Source organism: Amblyomma mixtum, chromosome 5 (genome assembly GCF_055824585.1).
Source record: "Amblyomma mixtum isolate Tamu chromosome 5, ASM5582458v1, whole genome shotgun sequence".
NCBI classification, from domain to species: Eukaryota; Metazoa; Arthropoda; class Arachnida; order Ixodida; family Ixodidae; genus Amblyomma; species Amblyomma mixtum.
In genome coordinates this window covers 45,483,811-45,498,558 of record NC_143016.1, presented here as the reverse complement: position 1 = coordinate 45,498,558, position 14,748 = coordinate 45,483,811, and the positions used below count along the sequence as shown (strand labels likewise).

Sequence of the window (14,748 nt, the reverse complement as noted above, 5' to 3'; positions counted from 1 at the left end):
GTGTGTGCGGTTGCTCGACTGTGCGGATGCGCGAGCAAGATAGAGCGAGGTGCATGAAGCTGCGAGCGTGCATTTATCTTGTAAATAAGGTTTTTTTTTTGTATATATAGTCATGTTTTGTTTTCAACGTATTCGTTCAACCGTTTTTCCAATCAATATGTATGATGAGTGTGCACTGAGAGCGTGTAATGAAGCACAGAAATGAATTTATCAGCCATGTAATTACGCAATTCGCCCAGAAAAATCCGAGGCGCCTACAGTTGCTGTTCAAGGAAGACTGACTGAGTGACTGTAGTTGCGTGTTTGTGAACATATTGTGCTGTGTGCTGGTCATCAATTCGGGTGAGTCGAGAACCCGTATGCAGCAAGACTGAGCACTCTTCTCCACGAAATGATAGTATCTTTTTGCATTTTTTATTAATTTTAATTGTTTCTTTGTTGATAAACTCCAATGTATCTCTCCTAGCCGCGCTTTAATTTGCTGTTTCTAATTTTCATCATATATATTTTACTTATTTTTTATTTATATATAAATAAATAAATTTACTCCGCAAATAGTGCCTTTTCGCTACGAATATACACCCCCCCCCCCTCCGGCGCCAACAACCAATGCCCCCCCCCTGCAAAAAATTCTGCGGACGCCATAGAGTTTCTTACTATTACCTAGAGGGAAAGCTGGCAAGCCGTCTATGGGAGTTTGCATGGAGACCCCACGTGACCACCTCAGCCACCATGGGCGCTCAAAGCATCATGGGGCGGTGAGCTACTTGTTGCGGAACTGCAACTTTTGGCCAAAAAATAATAAAAAAATAAAGCTGTTTGATAGCTACAAACGTCCTAACATTCAATATCTTGTCTAATGATTGCAACAAACGACCAGAAAAGCATTTAAGTGCAAAGTTTGCCTAAAACAAGACATGACTAGCTTTCCTATTGGCCAAGTGATGAACACTAAAAAAACTAATATTTCGTAATTAACAGGCGCACTTTCAAAAGTAAATATGTTTTCAAAAAAATGTTGTTGTTTAGATACTTTAAGAGGTTTTTTAATGACATTTCGGAAGAGTAAAACCTTTTATTGGCGTCGTGTGTCGTCGCGTCTTCACTACTATGGCTTTTGCGCACTGCGTTCGCGCGAAAGTCGTCTGCGCACACACGAACTACGTTTTCGGAATGAAACGCCTTAGTACTGCCACTCTGTGTTCCCGAAAAACTACGACTGTGCCGCAACAAGTAGCTCACCGCCCCATGATGCTTTGAGCGTCCATGTTGGCTGAAGTCAACGTTTCTAGATAAAGACAGTTGGGAAACTGCGCAGGCGAGCCAGGGAGCAGAGCGGCCCCATGCGATCGCCGTCTAGGCGGTGGCGCTGCGGTCGCTTTAGGATGAGCGCGTCGTCTGCTACTGCCAGCTTGAGGAGCGTCGGAAGGAGATGGCTCGCGTCCGTTAAAAAAAAAACAACGTATTTAAGGAATATTACCCGCCCGAGGAATATTATCAACATAAACTACGAAGAGGCAAGCGGTACGTCATGTTTCTCTAAACCGCGGAAAGAAGGGCTTCCAGTTTTTTCCGATATTTGCAGCCAAAAGCTCAACCTCGAGCATCCTGCCCTCACGTACCCCAGACGTGGAGCGCACGCGGACTTCGCAATTCGTAGATCAGCGATGCTAGAAGCAGCCGCCCACGGCGCAGACGATGCGAGGCGCGAACTAACGTTAATCATTCTCGCAGCAAACAGTGACCAAGCGCAGTCAATGGGCGCCGCGGCGGTGAAGAGAAATCGTGGCCTCTGAGATCAAGCGCGGTGTTAAAGTACCGATGCTTGAGCTGGTCACGGAGGCCATGGAAAACAAACGCGGTACTCCCACCACCCAAGAGATGGCGCTGGCATCTCTTTGAGATGAAATCGGCGACAGAAAGGGGCCGCATACCCGGTGAGAGTTTTCCAACTGTCTTTATCTAGAAACGTTGGCTGAAGTGCAGCGCCGCCAGCTTTCCCTCTAGGTAGTAGTAAGAAACTCTATGGCGGACGCCCTTGCCTTCCCTACTGGAAGGGAAGAAACAACAATCTTTTGTCCATGAGAAAGCCATAGAGTTAATATAAAGCGCACCAACGCCCACTACCATGATGCATATGCCATAACATTGCCATAACTGACAGTATAATACTTGGGCAACTCGCGAAGGAGCATGCTTTTTCGATAGTGGTACGCAATACTAGCTCGGAAAGCCAGCGTCTATACCTCCGTATACGAGCGTTCAATTTTGTGTCAGCAAATATTCGTGCTTAATGCCGCGTTTCCGTGCTTGGCACAATACAGCTGCTCTATTTTCAGTCATAATTAAGTTCATTTGCCCTATGTTTGCTATGGCAGTAGCAGACGACAGCGCTCGACCAGAAGCAAGACTCGACTGCAGCGCTCTTAGTTCTCGTGACTGCCACTGGAACCGCTTACCGTTTGATAATTTTTCTTCTTTATTTTTATTTTGGTACGTTAACTTATTACTTATAATAAAGAAAAAATAAATATGTTCTGCTACATTTTTTTACATCGTTCTGGCGGCGGCGGCTGCTACAAACTTCACCTAACCGGATGGCGGTGGCCCCACGCTTGACTTTTTGCCGCGCGAACTACGCTTTGAAAGTTCACCCGTTGGTGGTCGACCTTTTTAAGTGCGTTTCAGGACTTATAAGGAATTTCTGGTGAGCCATTATTAGTGCATTTGGTCTGTATGGTGCAGTGCTCCATGGAGTTTTTAAGGAGGCTTGACAGCCAGCGTCGACTCCTCTGTTACCTGGGTCTCGGGAGAGCAGCGTACAAGAACATCCTGCAGAAGCTCCAACTGGTGATCGCTGGCCTGAACCATACTGTAACCATAGTTGCCATAACTTGCAGCATGGAGAGCATGACCAGTGCCTTGCAAGGCCTGAAAAGTCGCCCACCCCCAATTTTTGGACCAAAGATCTCGGCTATGAGGCATCTCTCCTGTCGTGTGTTATTGTCATGTGTATTTGGTGCTTGTCTAGTTGCGCACGCTTTTTCCAGTTTCCAATCTCGCATGTACCTTCCTAGCCAAATGAAGCGTTTTCTTTTTTCTAACGATAATTCTTGCACTGTTGAGGGCATCTGTGGTGACATTAGTGTGTTCGATGTACTGAACAAAAAAAAGTTCCAGCGAGGCTTTTAAAGCTTGCTCTGTCATAACCATGCACACAATGACTTTGCCGGTGCTTCATTATTGTTCTACAGTGACACGTGATAAATTCGACAGTCAGAGGGTAACCAGGCTGGTACGAAGGCCTCCATAGTTTGTGCATGACATTGGTTGTTGGGGTGCTTCCCCTACTTGCCATTCGGTGTATCTGCTATTTGCACTCCTCATATTTCATGTTGGAATGCCACAGCCCCTCAGTGCTGACTTGATCGGTAGATGCTTAGAAACCTTGGCAGAGTTGTAGATTCCGCTTTAACGTCTTGAACACTTTCTAAACTGCTTGGCATAGCTTTAAAAATGCTGAGTTACAAACAGTGTGTACTTGTGTGCACATGCATACATACTAAGGTGAGATTGTTTAAAAAAATTATGTGTGAAACTGAACTGGCTTTAACTGACTCACCTGTAAAATTAAATGCCAACTTGGCATCGTTATTGTGCGTATTGGCTGGCCTTCAGAAAGGGTGCTCAACAATAGACCATATTCACACCATCAGTCAAGTAGTAGAGACGTGCACAGAATATAACCACACCCTTTGTATAGAACCCTCATAGATTACAAGAAAACATCTGATGCAGTTGAAACAGTAGTCATGCATGCATTTTCTAACTAGAGTGTAGAAGAGGCATATTTGGAAGTGCTGGAAAATGTCTGTTGTGGCTGCACAGCTACCGTAGTTCTCCACAGGAAGAGTTATAGAATATAATTCAGTTATGTAGAGACTCGGGCTTGTTTGTTTATATTTTCATATACCATGCTTCAAAAATTTTCTCCGCGTTTCAAGTACAAAAGTCTCCAGCAACATTGCAATAGGCTCACAAGCTATCCTGGTCATCTTCAGGTATCTATATCAGGAGTAAATTGAACACTGAAGAGCAAATATATGCCCATCCACTCTTCAAAACAGAAAAGACTTGGAGTGATACCTTATATGCACACCATCTCTCAAAATCTGAAACAAATTGAGAAACTGGTAGAGTTGTCAGTTGTTTTTTTAGCCCCTCAGAAGTTAGATAAGCTATGCAAGTTAAATATACCTGACCGTAACATGCCTAATGAATGCATAAAGAAGCATGAAATTCTGTTTGTTGAATGCAAACAAGGTGTTATGTTAGCGCTGTGTGTGTCAATTCTTGTTCACCATCCCTTGTCCTTTGATGCGCTAATACTCAGGAGTTTTAAAATCCCAGCCTGGAAGAGGCAGGTAGGTACGCTGTCTCCACTACTGTGCATTATATATTAATGGGGTATTCAGGTAACTGGATTTGGAAGAGCTGGGGACAAAAGCTAATGGAGCATACCTTAGTAATCTCTAATTTTCTGATGGCACTGCTTGCCAAAGTAACCCAGCAGATAAATTGCAGATCGTGGTTGAGGACCCATGCTGGCAAAGCTGACCAGTGGGTCCAAAAATGAATGTGAAGAAACCTAAGGTGATGTTTGTTCAACAGTCTGGCAAGGGAACACCATTCAGCGGTATATGGTTTATGGGGGTTCAACGTCCCAAAGCGACTCAGGCCATGAGGGACGCCGTAGTGAAGTGCTCCGGAAATTTCAACCACCTGGGGTTCTTTAATGTGCACTTGCACCGCACAGTACACAGGCGTCTAGCATTTTGCCTCCATCGAAATGCGACCGCCACAGCTGGTATCGAACCTGCATCTTTCGGGTCAGCAGCCGAGCGCCGTAACCACTGAGCCACCGCGGCGGCGCAACACCACATGGTAGGCAATGGAGCATTGCAAGTAGTTTTGGAGTACACCTACTTGGGGGGCAGTAGCAGTAGCCGCAGTTCTGGACCACGAGAGTCAAATAGCTAGAAAATAATGTATTGGAGTGCATATGTCAGGTGTTTTCATATCATGTATAGCATGTTACCAGTACCCCTCAAGAGAAAAGTATATAATAGTTGCATCTTGCCAGTACTCAACTATGGGGATCCTAACAGCTAACAAAAAGGCTTGATATTAAATTGAGAACAGCACAGCGAGCCATGGAAAGGAAAATGATAGCGGTAATGTTAAGAGACAGAAAATATAGCTGAGTGAATCAGGGAACAAATGCGTGTTAATGATATCCTTGATAAAATCAAGAAGAGAAATGTGCATCGGCAGGTCATGTATAGCAAAGGGAAGGTACTGACTCTCTTAGGATTGTGGTCTTGATTCCAAGAGAAGTCAAACGTAGCAGGGGGCAGCAGAGAGTCAGGTGGTTGGATGAAATCAGGAAGTTTGTAGGCATAAGCAGGCCACAACTTGCGTGGGGTTGTGTTAATTGGGAGACAGTAGGAAAGGCTTTTGGCCTGCTGTGGACATAGTTAGGCTGATGATGTTACTGATGATGATGTAGTGTTAACTTGACAATGGAGTAACCCATTGTTACCAAAGGTTGGTTGCAATGTGTCGCAAAGCTTCAAGAGATATTACGTGCAGTTGTGAACCCTACTGTTCAAGCCACACTGGCTGCTATGATGCTTAGTACTATGGCACCTAAGTTCCTGTGCATCGTGCTGTTGCAAAAGGGCAAAGAAAGCTGTAACATACAGCAGGTCAATGATTTTTTATGTAGAACTTACCCTTTTCCTTTTTGTTTCTTCCCATATGTTAGTGCCCTCAGGAGAATGCCAGCAGCAGTGTCCGAGGTTCCATCAAAGCTGTCCTTTGCCCCTGAAGCCCCGTAGGCTGCTGTACCATTCAGCTGCACCCTCGCGCAAGAACTCCCTCTGTGCCCATGATTGAAAGTGCACCAGCCAATGCTCAGTGAGCGCCTTTCTTTGTACCATTCTCCCTCTTCATTCTGTCGCGAAACGAAAGGCCGAGGCACAATTCACCAGAAGTGTACTAGCTCCCAGGCCGCACGAGAACCTAAACCTCCTTCTAAACTCCATATACACTGTTCGAGCATTCTTAGAAACTTCAAATTATTGTCCTGTGCGGCCGATTTTCCTATCAAATCAAATTGAATGTCCTGGCTCCCGTCTTTTTTTTTTTTTTAACTCGCCTTTGAAAAGAGGAGTCAGCCAATGCATGAAGTTCCTTTCAGCCAGTCGTGTGGCGGCTTCGTGTTCGCTTTTATATTTTTTTTTAGGTTTCCGTGAATAAATAGTTTCAGTTGCAGACTACATAGCCGCTAACTAGGCCCACGGAAATAAAAAATACGCGTGCACTCTTTGCTTTCGTCGATCACGATATATCACTCCACCGATGGCAGAGCAGCAAGCCGCCACACGGCTCGCTGAAAGGCACTCCACGTGTTGGCTGACTCCTTCTCTTTTCGAAGGTGTTCAAAAAAGGGGCAGGAGACGGGACATTTAATTCGATTTAATAGGGAAATCGGCCGCACAGGAGAATAATTCGAAGTTTCCTAGGATGCTCGGAGCGTGCAGATCGAGGCCCCACGGTGAGAAGACAAGCTCAGAATCCTCTTTAGTGCACCTTTAATGCTTTTTTCTATTCTTTTTATTTAATGAAAGTTCTTTAGTAAAAGTATCCCATATTAGTATCGCATATTTTATAATTGGTCAAAGTACTGCATTGCTGTAAAAAAACGCGCAGTTGGCATAGCACATTTTAAAGAGCATCTTAAGGACTCTAGATTTCAGACGCAGTTAGCTGTGACAGTGTCAACATGCTTGTTTCGTGAGAGAGTGTTAGTAATCCATAGGCCAAAGTATTTGTATTCTGTAACCTCTGAAAGAAGAGTGTTCTTAGCATTGTAGTGTTACAATAAAGGGTTATTTTTTAGTGTTATCCTCATCATGGGCGTCCGGAGGGGGGGGCAAGGGGGGGCGGCTGCACCCCCCTGGAAAATCACTCACTCGAACCGTGAGTGATGGCCGCACGCCAGGGACGGTGGTGCGCTCAGCCAAAAGGGTAAAAGCAGCCCCGCTTCCACGCTTTGGGTCACATATCTGCGAAATGCCGCGTCCGGGCGCGCGTCGTTCCGCCGTTTTCAAACCACGCCATCGTTAACTCTACTGAAGGGCGACCTGTTGCAGACATACAGCGGCACCAGCGAGCATGTGTTTCGAGCCGTCTTGAGATGGGTGTCTGTTTCTTTGATCTCTAGAGAGATAGCGACACGGAGGCAGACAGTGCACAGGGCATCTTGTTTTCGCCTTCGTTACGCCGGTCACCGATGAATCCTTCAGGAGGGAAGGACAAATCAGCCGTGTCCACCCCCGCTTTGTCCGACTGCTCAGGGGCAAGCGGGCGATCAGACGGCGCCACCGCTGCTCGCTGTCTCCTCCGATCCTCGGGAGAGCGCAGTTCGGTAGAAGCGCCGCTTTCAGAATCTTCGGCAAAGGGGATTAGCTGCTTTTGTTCACGGCGACGCAGTCTCCAGAGGCGCCCCACACCAGCGTTCCTTACGTCTTCTCCGAAAACCAGCGCCTTTGGTCAACGCAGCCCGATAGCGCCCGCCTGGCTCACCTGTCCCCTCTGTCTGGGCCTCAAATCACAACAGCGCCCATGTACTGTGCGATGTCAGTGCATGGTAAACAGACCCAGGTGGTCGACATTATCCGGAACTCTGTACTATACTCCGTCCCTCATAGCCTGAGTAGTTTTGGGGCTCTGAACCCCATAAAAACACAAAAACAAATTTTACGACCGGAGTGGCGAGTGTCCCTTCCCCTCGGAAGTCGCGCGGCGTTCCTTTCACCCCCAGAGTGCGCATTCGGGGATATTGCGGCAAGTAAGCCCTTGCACGTGTGCGCGCCTCTGTGTTTGTGCTTCGGTGTTTTTAGTGGCCGGTTGTCAACGAAGATGAGAACAACCAAGACAGCGGACGAGAAAACGACGAGCGGCGAGCAGTGTGTGTGCGGTTGCCCGACTGTGCGGATGCGCGAGCAAGATGGAGCGAGGTGTATGAAGCTGCGAGCGTGCATTTATCTTGTAAATAAGTTTTAGTTGTATATATAGTCATCTTTTGTTTTCGATGTACGCGTTCAACCGTTTTTCCAATCAATATGTATGATGAGTGTGCACCGAGAGCGTGTAATGAAGCACTGAAATGAATTTATCACCCGTGTAATTACGCAATTCGCCCAGAAAAATCCGAGGCGCCTACAGTTGCTGTTCAAGGAAGACTGACTGAGTGAGTGAGTGACTGTAGTTGCGTGTTTGTGAACATATTGTGCTTTGTGCTGGTCATCAATCCGGGTGAGTCGAGAACCCGTATGCAGCAAGACTGAGCACACTTCTCCACGAAGTGATAGTATCTTTTTGCATTTTTTATTAGTTTTAATGGTTTCTTCGTTGATAAACTGCAATGTATCTCTCCTAGCCGCGCTTTAGTTTGCTGTTTGTACTTTTTCTTTCATGTGTGTATTTTACTTATTTTTTATTTATGTACAAATAAATAAGTTTATTCCGCAAATAGTGCCTTTTTGCTACGAATATACCCCCCCCCCCCCCCCCCCCCCCTCCGGCGCCAACAACCAATGGGCCCCCCCCTGCAAAAATTTCTGCGGACGCCCTTGATCCTCATAAAAACAGTTTTGTGAAAGTTAATTTCCATTTGCTATTTGTTCCACCGTGTGATTACATTTGTAAACTTATGACTCGGCTTGATTTGGTCGTCAGCATGGACCTTTACTCCAGCCGAAGTATCTTCAACAATGTCGTTTATATCAAGTAGAAACAAAAGCAGTATGAAAATAGATTCCTGTGGTATGCCAGAATCAATGGGCGCTTTACCGACCAGGCCGAATTTAGTGCAAAAATCTGGTGTTAATCCGGGCAAGTAATTTGTTACTTTGCCATAATTAACCTAGTTTGTAGAGCAATTCGTTATGCGAGACTTCATCAAACGCCTTACAAAGATCCATGAAAATTACATCTGTTTCTTTACCCTTATGGCTGCTGTGAATTCATGGATAGTTTGGACGAATTGCGTGATCATTGAAAAGCTTGACCCAAAGCTATGTTGCATGCAAGTAAGTAGGTAATGTTCCTCAGTAAAATCAGTTATATCTTTGTGAGTGATATGGTCTAAGATTTTACAGGCTGTGGAGGTTAGTGAAATTGGACGGTAATTTTTAAATGATTGTTTTGTCTCTAGATTTATGAGAGGGCTTGATTCTGGCAGCCCACCAGTCATCAGGTAGCATGGCTTCGTTCACGGATCTAGTGTACAGACCTTGCAAATATTTTGTATGCCATTCAGCATAGCACATCAGGAAAGCGTTCAAGATAACCTCTGTCCCAAGATATTTTTTTACTTCAGAATTCAACAGCAGATTTAAGATACTGTATTCATTCATCACAACATCTGGAATAGGCAAAGAGTTTGAATCACTCATCTGGCTATTATCCTGTTCTTATTCAAAACCCATATCTCTAGTCTACTTTGCTGAATATGTGGGCAACAAATTTATGTCTTCATCTTTTCCCACACATTGGATGCCACACCATCTAGCAGTGGTGAGCACATGGATAGACAGCCTAGGATAGATGACATCGAGGTGTTTTCATCTGGCAAGCGCCTTCTCATTTTCATCTTATAAGTGAACTTTGCAAAGCACTCCCCTTTTGAGGAGGAACCACATATGTGCAGAAGGCAAGTAGAAAAAATTACAGGATTCATGCTGGCTGTCAACTGAAGTTTTTTCCTTACTGGAGGAGATATACGAGGGGGTACCCAAAAGAAACCGGACTTATTTTTGTTTGAACTTATTTGTTCACATTTTAAGCACAGACCTTCAATCTCCTTCAAAGTATTCCCCACTTGCAATGATACGCTTGTCGAATCTTTCATTCCATTTTTCAAAACATTGTTTAAATTCATCTTTTGTGATGCTTGACAGTGCCTCCGTCGTTTTTTTCTTCACCTCAGCAACATCAGCGAAACGCTTTCCATTCACCTATTTTGTCATTCTAGGAAAGAAAGAAAGTAGCACAGGGCAAGGTCGAGAGAGTATGAGGGTTGAGGAATAGGGGTCATGCCATTTTTGGTCCAAAATTGTCGTAGAGACAGGGCTGTGTGAGCAGGGGCATTGCCATGATGGAAAAACCAGTCACCCGACCGCCACAAATCTGGCCGCTTCCACCGCACACTGTTGCCCAATCTTTTCAAAACATCCAAGTAGAAATCCTGGCTAACTGTCTAACCCTGCGGAAGAAATTCTCAATGGACGACTCCTCTCACGCCGAAAAAACAAATCAGCATTGTTTTGAGGTTTGGTTTCACCTGACCAGCTTTCTTGAGGCGAGGTGAATTTGAAGTTTTCCATTGACATGACTGTTGCTTTGATTCAGGATTCGATTCAGGAACACTTGAGTTGTCCCCATAGCATCGTCCTTGTACGTCTTTCTTAATATTTCAAGAGTTTCCATTCAACTTTTTCCGAGCAAAAATCAGAATTTCACCGGCGCAAGCTGTTCACAAAAATCAGCCATTGCAAAAACGACATTCACACAAAACAGTCGTCACTCTAAAACTCTGCGTAAACTAGTCTGACCTCCTTCAGCGACGGCACTCGGCTTACTGACTCTGGAATGTTCGTTCTATGCGCTCCTAGTGGCAAAACGCGGTACCACAGAAGCTTGGCCGACCAAAAAATTTAGTCCAGTTTCTTTTGGGTACCCCCTCGTAGTTCAGCATAACTACAAGTTTGGCTTTAGAAAGGAAACAGAAACAAGAGACAAAGCTCCAAGAGGAGGCAAACACTTGGGGTACACATTGTGAACTTCACAAGAGTGAAGGTTTGTTGGTACACGTTCTCAAGTATACAGTGCAAAGTAACTCAAAAGACTAACCGAGAGAGCTTACACCAGGGCTTGTGTGCATCCTCTCTATTTCTTTGTGTGCTTCCTCTTTTTGTGCCGTTTTGTTCTGTATTCCAGTGAATGTGCTATCCGTATAGATGGAAGCGAGTTTGTTTTTGCACTTCACTTTTGAGCACTGTTTACTGCAGGGCCATGTAACAGGGCTGTGTCTACCGTAGCTGTATACTTTTTCTCTGCAGTAGAAATCTCATTCAGACATAATATAGCTGGGAGAAAAATATGTGAGCACATGGTCTTCAGCATATTGAGTTCCACCTTGTGATAACTACAAACATTACGATAATGCACATACACTGTGGCATTTAGGCCTGGCCACTCAACTGTTCATTCTTCTAAGAGTATGTACCATTCGACTTGTGCTGACTTTTGCGCTGGTATGTCAACCTGCATGCTACAGCAAAAATGGCCACTTGTTTATGTTGTTGAGTCTCACGGTATACAGGAATGAATGCTACGGAGAGCACAATAACGGTAGTAAACCGAAAACATAAGTAGGCGGCTCTTCAATCTTTTTAGTCTGGTAACAGGAATGATGATTTGAAGCTGGCCTTGCATGTTACATAACCAGGTGCAGTCTTCTCCTTTAGCTTGATCAGCAACATTTTCTTTATGAGTGTGAGGGTTTCAAGAAATCTTTAGTGGATATCAGACAGATGTTTTCATGTATGGCAAAAAAAGCAGCTGTTCCAGAAGAATTTAAAACCTATATCTGAGTGGTTTACTGGAGATGTTGTGTAGAAGATTTATGAAAACATCTCCTTTGATTTGGGATACGCAGTCAAAGCTCGTTGCAATGAACCGGTAAACAATCGTAAAATAGTTCGATATAGCCAGAACTCATAATGTAAAAATTCGCCTCGAACTCATGCAGGAGAAGCGCAATTTAATCAGTGAAAGGACAGCAACCGGTATGGACCTTTTCCGAAGCTGTAGCGACGTTCCAAAGCCGCTCGCGGCGATTGCAGAGGTCGCAAGAAAACCAAGGGACACTGTGGAAACACAACAGTGACATCAACCAAAATTCGTTTGCCTGTGAGCTGTCAACAATTTGCCGAACCTCCTTGATCCCCAATATCTTGTCACACTGCACGGCAGAGAAACAAGACAGGCTGCTGCGGTGTTGACTCGGTATGACAGCTTTCATGAACCAGAACTAGAAACAAACAGCGTTCGTCGGCACGGTTTGGCCTGTTCGCCGGCTGGCCGAATTTCCTGGCCACAGTACATCAACCAAAGCATGCACTTTGCAGTGATTGACCGCTTTCATACCGTTCTGATTGCAAACATCTTTTGGAAAACGCTTTCTTTATTGCATTGTTGTCTGCCGCTGTGCAGCGTCTTGCAGGCAGGCGAATGCCAGTGGGCAAGCTACTGTCGTGGACTCTGCAGGCTGTCTTACGGCTGTCGTGCCTCGATCCCACCCGTGCTTCCACTGGAGCTTCCGTGGAGGAGCACCTTTACTCGCGGGGCTGAGAGCGACAGCCAGCAAAGTCTGTACACGGGTGCCGGCAGACGAGCCTGCGAGGTGCTCGTGCAAACTTGCCACTTTCGATTTTGCCCAAGAAAATGACCTATCACGATGGTCGATGCGAGGCAATTCTTGTGGGACTTAACAGAGGAGCTACCATCGGCATGAGCTCAAGAATAGATCATTAGAAGAGATTGCTACGAAGTTGGGATCGGATTTCACAGGTGAGTACGAGTTATCTGTCATGGTTTCTTGAAAACCGAGATTAACAAATGAGTAGTGCTGCGTTGTTTCTTTAAAATTCTTCGATGGGGCTTGGTTGCGTAGGCATTTCAGTTTGTGCCGCACGTGTTTTGGAAGCGAGACAGTGTAATGTGTTGGCGCATTTTCTTTTATGTGTGTCATCCGAGCCAGAATCGGCGGCGCAGAAGTTCGGCGTTCCAAGAAGTTGCTTCTCCGTTGTTCCATGTGCATTGTAGCTATGCACTGTCACGACGTACCCAAGAAAATTAAACGTGACCTATCGGTGGGCCATGCAGCACAGGGATTGGGGCTCCAAAAATCGCCGCCACAGTGCACGTGTTAAGATGTCAAGTGCACAAGGTTTTACCATATTTAAGGGGGGACACTGGTCTTAGACCTATTTTTCGTATTTTTAGTCCAATCCTAATGAAACTGCACCACCTTGCTCAGTTTTTTATGCTGATTTCAACAATGAAATTACCTTTCTCATAAATTAGTTGGTTCCCAAGATAATTAATTTTAATTAGCCATTCATTAGTACCTCGGTGAAAAAAAAAACTGCTCAATAAAAAATCATTTTTAATCCAGGGCCACATAGCATGATGAGTAAAGAGTGCAATAATCAAAACCATTTTTCCATTTTACCCTCATTAGTAATTTTACAGCATTTGGAATATCAATGTTCAAGGTGTGAATGTAGTGCATCAATAAAATTTGTGAAATTATTAATTTTTGAAGTGCGATTGAACAAACCTGCTTCAATTATTGCACACACTGTGCCTTCAGCTTCCCTTAGCAAACAGTATGACATCTCTATCTGTCCTCGATGTTGAGATATTGACATACTAAGACAGCCAGATGTCCAAAATTTTCATGCCATTAAATTGTCGGCTCCTGCATAAATTCAGCCCACACAATGATCTGAATTTAATATTATGGTCAAAATGTTGATTTCTTGAAGGAAAAAATGGTACAGTTGGAAAATGATAGCTGTAGATTACACAAATGTCAATTTTTGAAAATCGATTTTTCGGTCATTTTTTGGTCTCAAAGACCAGTGTCCCCCGTTAAGCAATGCAACTTACCTGTTAGAAGAAGTGGTGCTCAGTGTAATTTGTTAGCAGTATATTTGGTGGATGAGCACACGTCGGCCAGTGTGTGAACTCTGTATTGACTCTTTCAGGCATGGTGGTTAATATTGCTGACCACCTGTTCAAACAAAGGCCCTCGATGAACTAAAAGTAATGCCAAGCTTTGTAGAATGCCACCTGCCTCCTTGCCTGTGCACTCTTCAACGTCAGACCCTCTCGTTAGCCGAACGCCATTATGTTTTCAATTTTTCATGCATTTTTTTCATGCTTGTTTTGTTGTTTCTTACCCTGCAGTGCTAAACAGCAATAGCGGCGCATGCAAGCACCAATGCGATACAATGTGATACATAGCGCAGTCGCTGTGGACAGCGTCTGCTGGTTCAGCATCATGTAGAGATAGCCATGGTCAAAAGGAGAGCGAGAGAGAGTGAGTGAGTGACAGTGCAGGAGGCAGAGAGAGGAAATGGCATTATTTTTTAAGTCATTGGGGGACTTTATTTCGAAATTTTTTTCACTACCACTTGGTAGCTGGCAGCTGCTGACTTTTGATCTTTAGTCTTCTGTCTAAGGTACTCAAGATTGCAGTAGAAGTCCAAAAAGCTGCGTATATTCTCAACAAGGCACCTTCATAGCCAGAATGTCATTTTCTGCACTTGACCCCCAAATTTTTTGCAAGCGTAGGGGTAAGCAGTTATATACAGAACCTTTTTGTTGTAATGCAGGACTATATAATGCACTCTAAGTCGGAAAAAGTGTACTGTACTTCAATGAGGTGCTTGCTATGATGTTTTATGCTTTGGTCAGTGACACTGACCATCAGGCATGAATATGGGCAGGACTCCAGACTTTAGCTACCAAATGTATATTAGAAGTAATTTTTTATCTTTGAAACCTTTCTTTCAGCAGGTGATGATGACATTCCATTGTACAGAGGTA

At 44.6% G+C, this 14,748-nt stretch overlaps 1 long non-coding RNA gene across 2 annotated transcripts in view; it reads left to right on the top strand.

Annotated features, from left to right (window-relative positions):
- Nucleotides 1–2,595: 2,595 nt before the first annotated feature.
- LOC149341963 (uncharacterized) overlaps nucleotides 2,596–14,748 on the top strand; it is a 41,814-nt gene continuing 29,661 nt past the window's right edge. For both annotated transcript variants that reach the window (XR_016282989.1, XR_016282988.1), the window contains exons 1-3: nucleotides 2,596–2,707; nucleotides 5,828–5,979; nucleotides 12,346–12,702. This is a non-coding gene — a long non-coding RNA (uncharacterized LOC149341963). The remainder of the gene's footprint in view (nucleotides 2,708–5,827; nucleotides 5,980–12,345; nucleotides 12,703–14,748) is intronic.